Below are 7503 nucleotides of genomic sequence, written 5' to 3' on the forward strand. Positions count from 1 at the left end.
TGAATTGAGTTGAATATGGAATGCAACCGAAGTTGGATGCCCACATGACACACGTGAGGATAAGCCAAAACGAAGAGCGTAACCAAGTTCAACACCGCATTCGAATAAGTAATCGCATAATCTCGAGTTGTTTTGAACGAACGCATTCTCAAGAGCTGAATGCAAAGTTGTGAATAATGATTAAAAAGTTTTTGAGCTAAGGCCTGCCGAATTTAACTTAGAAAATATCTCTTTGAAGAAGCAGCCGAAGTGGAGGAGAGCATTGCGGCCATGATTAGAGGTACGAGTAAATTATATTCTAAGAGGTTGGTCATCGCAAAGAAACGCCAAAAGGCGAGTTAAGAATTTCTTGAGTATAACGCATGCTTGAGGACAAGCATGATTCTAAGTTTGGGGTGTGATAACTGGCATAAATGTCAGTTATTATATGCCTTTTATTTAGAATTATGAGGGCTAACAAGTAGAAAATGCGGTGATAATCTTAGAATTTGCGAAAATTTGAGTTTTGCGTCGATTAGCACCTAAATCTTCACTGACCCCAATATTATGCATTACTCCGTGCCAAAGTGTCTATTTTTGTTGCTATCGCAGGAATCAAACGCATGCGTTAGAAATAAGCAATCATAGACAAATGCATGTGCTAAAGCCAAGCGACCGCAAAGATAAACGCATGCGCTGAGAACCGAGCTATCGCATAGACGAATGCATGCGATGATCGCATGCATTCCATCGCATGGAAGTTGTGGTGATCGAATGCGCCCATCGCATGGAAGTTGCGGTGATCAAGTGAATGCAGTAATCACTTGGAGATTACGACCACGGAATGACAACCATAATAGAAGGGCGATCGCAAGATGGGTAGAATTCGTTGATACTTCAGTTGAATCAAGCTCGGATGCATACCTTGGGAGTATCAACAAGATAAGATGATGTGACATTGCCCATATCGCGACAAAGGCAGCAGTGAGACACAACGCAATCATGATAGCTGTCAGCGTTTAAACTCTATAAATAGCCCCTTGGACCTTTATTTCAAAGCATCTGAACTTCTGCCTCAAGGAAGAGGTTTACAATCACAGATGAGAGCATGAGCGAGATTTTCAGTGAGAATTCTTCATCTCCACAAACCAGACCGAGTGACGACCGGAGCTTTCGCTGGAGATAGAGCTCGAGAGAGACATCTCCACCATTCATCCATGGCACCACCGGTAGCCTTGACGCAGAGTCTTTCATTTCTCCTTTAACCTCTGTATTGTATTACACTTTAGCTTAAGATATTAAGATATTTTGTAATCAATGCATATCTTGATTCCTTCAATTCCATCTTCTTTATCATCTTTATCTTTATCTTCATCGTTTATTAGGCGATCGCATACTTAATCGTGTAGCCTAGAGATTGGACGCATGTAGCAACCCACCGAGAGTTGTGCGTTGTGCGAGTATAGTGAGTTAATCCTCTTTGCTTGGTGAAAGGCTGTAGCGCTTGTCTATGGGTTGTTGCAATGCTTGTCTATAAGTTAATTAGCCGTGTCTAACTACCTGAGAAGGTAAGAGATGGAACGCACTAAAGCAAAGTATGCATTGTTCCTAGAGATAGGCACAATCTTATGCTCGACGCAACCATGCACTATAGAGATATAGTCATGCGGCTGACCACCGAGAGGTGTGCGATGCGTTGGTGTGACGAGCTGAGATTACTTGAGCGATTTAAGATAATAAACATTACTATGCGTTGACGGTTGTTATGCATCTACCAATTCTCATCACAAGTCTCTTATTGCTCAATCTATTTAGTTAGGAGTAGGAGTAGTATGTAAATCCATTAAACTTCTTCTTTTTACTTTTATTCATCGCCTCAAACGCATTGACTCACAAGCATTATTGAGTGACAAGTCCCTATGTTCGACCTTGGATTACCCGAGAATTTTCGTTATACTTGGTGAGAAGGCAAGAAAATTTGTGATAGAAACGCATGATCATTGCATACTAGATTAACGTATTTTCATTTCAACACATGACCTCCGACGCATGAACATAAACGCATAGCTTAAGCATGGACAACGCATGATTGCATGCAATAATCCCATCATCTTTCCTTTTATCCAACAACATTGCACGTGATATTTCAATTTTATGGGTTCATATACTGGATTTAAGTCTTCTTATGAAATGTTAATTACAAATTCAACTATAATATATCTAAATTTTTCTCAATGTTTTATTGTTTTTTTCTTCTAAAGAAATGTCATCAACTATAAAATAACTATAAAATATAATGACAAGCGAGAAAAAACAATTTTTTGAAGTAAAATTCTTGTCTTTTCATTATGACAAAGCTTCGAATAGGATACCAACAAACTATGATGAGAGAAAAAAAAATTAAAGAAATAAGATGAAACTCTATTTTTGTGATCAAATTCATAGAAAATAAGTCTCTTTAAAATAGAATATATTATTACTTTTAAATAATACTTAATTCTTTTTTTAACCGTTTAAATTGAATATTTAATTATGACTAAGAAAATATTATATGTGAATATATGAGTTCTTCATGATATAATGTAATTAGTATTTTGAATACAAGAATAGGAACAATTATATATTGGTGTGTGCAATATAACAAAGAAAAAAAAAATATGAACAATTTGAAGGTTACTAAACAACAATATATAAAGAAAATTAAATCATTAGCAATATCTTGCATTATAATTAAAAAAAATAACAGAAAAATAAGTATAAAAAGAATTAAAAAAAAACGAAAAGGGAGAAGACACCGGTAAAAAAAAGATAAAAGATGTTACAAAACTTCTGATATTTAAAAAACAAATAACGATATTATAGATTTGATATAGATATAAATTAGAAACTCAATCCAAAGAATGGCATTTATATTCACTTACTATGAAACTCAATCCAAAAGATAACAATGTTTTAATGAATTTATTTGAACCTAAACTAATCCAAATAAGTTTAACCCACCATTTTGAGTTGGGGTTGGAACTTTCCAAGTCATGTGGCCTTATCAACACCCATACTAAGCATAAGTCTTCCTTTCCTCTTGTTGATGAAGTTGATGAGGGCATTATCCTGTCTTCCGTTTTATCATTATAATTGAATCAAGAAAGATGAGAAAGAAATCTACTCAATATCAAAGATCATAGTTGACTATGGAATGTTTGGTCCACTAACTTTATAAGTTAGCGTTAAATAATTCTTCAATTATAAACAATATTGAACATTGTACATTTATCAAGAAACTTTAGTCTTCTTTTTCTTTATTTTGCACACTTATCAAGGTACTTGATCTTACAACTATACCTTTCAAATACAAATTTCCTAACTCCAACATATTAGTTCCAGACTTCATAACTCAACTCCGTACCCTAAATACCCCAAGAATTTTCTATACTATAATCGATCCTCTGATTTTCAGACATTATAATAATGATGATGCAAAAACTTGATTTGGGACAAACCAGCAGAGTATGTTCATAATGGATAGCCGGGTGGAACTACTCCACATACTTCTCAAAAGAGAACAATAAAGACTAAAGAGATTAAGTTATTATACATTCCCACACCTCCTGGTGCCTTGGTCACAGTTTAAATACATAAAACCGAATAGAAAGAAGAGATAAAGAGGAAACTAAATCCTTGTTAATCCCAACATGTTCAAAGCTTATCATAAATAAATATCGATCGAGTGAGCAAATTCACCTTGACACGACATCTCAATATCTTCGAGAATAAAGATTCCGATCTTTTGGGTCTAAGATGAGTAGTATATGAACACTTTATTGGCCATCTTAGTCTTCTCTTCCTTTTCTATTTTTCGATGCTAACCAAGTAGCATACCGGCAAAAGCAACTGATGAGACACAAGCAAATTTGATTGAAGGGGTTGTGTTATCAGCTGTTAGATTGCCTTGCTATTTTCTGAAGAATTACTGTTCTTGCCTTTGTTACATCTGAGCTGCATTTAGCAGCATGTACACTCAACTTCTCAATGGTCTCATCAAATCCTGCAAGGTTTTTCTTGATCTCATCTATTACAAGCTGCATAGCACCCTGTTCCCTAATGCCAAGATTGGCATTCTGCAACAATGAACCTAACTGAATCGATAACCTGTGCACAAGTAATCTAATGTTCTCGAAGTCCTTCAGAATTATGAAACTGTGACCTTCCAAAGAGCTCATAAGTTGCTTCTCAACTTTAATGCTGTTCAAGTATCGATTCCAGAGCGTGTTACACCATTTCCCGACTGGGCCCATTGGAACAGCTAGTGCAGCAGCCAATGCAATCACCACGGGAGGTGCAGACATCGCAGCTGCTACAACGGAGAATACCAGTACAGAAGCAAATGCAGTAACCAAAATGACATTCGACACTGTCTTCCATGTCTTCACGTTGCTATATTTTTTGTCAAGCTTCTTCTTTTGACGTTGCAACTTCTTGAACATAGACAAATGCTGCTTGTAGAAGGACTGAAACAACTTAACAAACTCCTCACCGAATGGATCCCCAGCCTCTTGAAACCTCTTCAATTCCTCCAATGTTTTAACATATCTCTCATCATTATCTCCATTCTCATCACTCTCAAACTTTCCGACAGCAAGTTTAATGATGAACTGGCTATCCCGTGTGCGTCGTAGACTCTGCTCCAATGCCGCGCAGAATTCTAATGTTTTGAGGCTGTTATCAAAGAATGCCTTCACAAGGCTAAACAACTCTTTGTTCCACACATCCTCTTTACTTTCAAGGATAATCTTGACAGCATCTCCATTCGTTTCTAGTAAAAAGTCAGTGACCTCCATGAGTGCATCCATCGACAATGATCCAATCGCAACTCCATTAGCCAGTGAATTGATAGCTCGGTTCGTCCGTTCGTGCACTTGAACATCAAAGGATTGCAAATCTGGATTGTTTGCACACTCAGCTTCGTATGAACTAAGAGCAGCTACATACTGAGAATCATCGATGGGAAGGGTCGGGGGAGAAATATCTCCACTACCTGACTTGTTTTTGCTAGATTGTCCTCCCATCATTTCCTGACTATAATTTTGACCACAACAAACTCACTCAACAAAATTTCCCAAATTTGAGTTTTCAGAAAGAAAAAAGGAAAAAGAGAAATCTTCTCTTTTCCACTACTCTCTGTTTCAGCTAACACAAGAACAAGCTCGAATCTGAAAAACAGAACTACTAATCGAGCAATCAAGGTTACAAGATCTAAGAGAATAAAAAATTGCCAAACCCAATCACAGATTTTCGGTCAAACAGGAAGGGAAAAGTACAAAATTCCCAAAAAATTCAGCTTAAAAGTAAAAGAACAGCTGCCATTAATTCAAAAGGAACAAGATACCTCAGTTTGAAAGAAGAATCGAAAAGATCCAACGAAACCCAGATGACGAATCCAAGGAGGCCACGATGAAATCCAGTGAGGTCCCAAAAAAGATAACGATCGGAAGGATTGGAATTATAAGCAATCTCATAAGAATGGGTAGAAAGAGGGGATCTCGACAAACATGGCGAAAGAAAATGAAGAGAAACCTAATGAAAATGGAGCAATGGTCAACAGTCGTATATGAACAATTATTAATTCATTGGTCTTCTAATCACGCGCTGTTGAATTTTCTTTTCGTTGATTTCTCTTCTCTCTCTTCACTGAAATCACTCTTTTTTCTTTTGTTGATTTTCTTTTGGGCTGCGGCTTCGTGGGAATATCGAGGGCTCTTCCTTGAAATTTCCGGGACTTGCTTCCATGGACTTACGGGACTTTCAGATGCAGTAATAATTTATGTCGCAATCGCAATAGAATTTTATTGATAAATCAATCATAATAGATCACGATTGTCAAATATAATTAGATTGTATTTTATTACGTTTATATAAGGAATGAAAATTGTATAATTTTGATTGATTCTAATTGAACTACCAATCGAGATGGGTCTCAATTATAAACTAGTGTGAGTGTGATTGTTGGTATTTACTCATCTAGTTTTTCAAAAGTAATATGATTGTGATTGAGCCTATTTATTTCAAATTATTCATTCAAACATGGAACAAAAATGACAAAACTACCCTCATCACGGCATTCTTGATTGACAACATCAAACACGACCATTGTCAGAGTCCAAGACCTAGTCGTTAATAAGCCTCAAACTGGGTCAAAAGAATAATTTGTAATGACCCAAACTACTCCTATTACTACTAAAGCGTAGCAATAGTGGTAAGTGTGGGGTCGAACCATAGATAAGCGTTGAATTAATTTCTTTTAAATTAAAATTAACCTTGGAAAAAAAACGTAAAAATGGGGTTTTGGTTTTTGGGTAATTTGAAAGAATGCAGAAAAATAAATTTCAAGAGATAAATGTAAGCCGTATAATTGGTTCATATAGTTCTCGGATCAAGTTAAACATTCAATGTAATTTCATTCATCGTTTTTTGCCAATTGATTATTTCATCGATTATGCGTGCATAACTACCCAATTGATGTGATTTGACTAATCTCTACAAAGACCGACAATCAATTAAATAGAAATCAATCAAGCATTCTAATAAATAATTAAGGCTGGAAAGAACATACCCTAACTAATCTACTGCTCCTATATTCAATTGGGTTCTTAGCGACCATAAAGAACTAGAAACACATGAATTAAGATTTAGGATTCAACTATATCAATTAACTGTCAAGAAAAACCATGTTCAATTAACCAAATATTCTTCAAATCTAAATTAAACATGCAATACAAAGATTTAAGATAAGCTTATAAACCTAAACATACACGTTCAATTGTTGCTACCTGGGGTAAATTCAAGCATAAATGAACTACAAGAAAACATGCAAGCTTGAAATTAACTAGCAGAGAATTGCAATCATGATAGAGGCGTCAATCCAACACACAAATGCAAATATAATTCAATTGAGATTCAAAGAAAACATATATTCTGAATTATCAACATCAAATTGGGCAGAAAACTCAAAAAATTGCATTGAATCCTTAATCCAAGAACTAGATAGAAAATTACCTCATCGATTCATAAACAAACCCATGAGATATAATCCAATCCATGCTCACAATCCAAAATTAAACTAACAACAAGCCTAACGATACCGAATACATAAAGTGGAAAGAAGAAAATGCGGCCTTTCCTCGACCTCCATTGAAATTCAGCATAAATTGACCTAAAATCGAAGGAAATTATTTATAGAAAACAGGACAGGCATCACAAGGCTAGAACTAATGTTGCAACGCTGAAGCAGGTGATCAAGAGCGTCAGGGTGAAGAAGTTCTTAACGCTCACTTGCGCACGCGTGAGGCCCTCCATCTGTCAAAGCTCATTGCGTTGGAATACTGATGGGTAGCATTGTAGTGCTACCTATTCTGTCTTACAGCGTAGAACGAGCGTCAGGCTAAGCCAATCTACGAGCATTGCAACGCTGAAGCAGGGGCATTTTGATATTTTTGACTCATTTGAAGCCCGGATACTCAAATCACCTCC

The 7503-nt window shown here is 36.1% G+C and overlaps 1 pseudogene across 1 annotated transcript; it reads right to left on the reverse strand.

Annotated features, from left to right (window-relative positions):
- Nucleotides 1-3464: 3464 nt before the first annotated feature.
- LOC120088363 (UPF0496 protein At2g18630 pseudogene) lies at nt 3465-5706 on the reverse strand (annotated as a pseudogene). The gene is made up of 2 exons (XR_016525974.1): nt 5363-5706; nt 3465-5052 (listed from the first exon to the last, which is right to left on the reverse strand). The product of XR_016525974.1 is annotated as a UPF0496 protein At2g18630 pseudogene (transcript).
- Between the last annotated feature and the right edge of the window lie 1797 nt (nt 5707-7503).

The sequence above is a fragment of the Benincasa hispida genome, unplaced genomic scaffold, assembly GCF_027475165.1.
Source record: "Benincasa hispida cultivar pf3 unplaced genomic scaffold, pf3_genome.v1.1 HicScf1318, whole genome shotgun sequence".
Taxonomy (NCBI): Eukaryota; Viridiplantae; Streptophyta; class Magnoliopsida; order Cucurbitales; family Cucurbitaceae; genus Benincasa; species Benincasa hispida.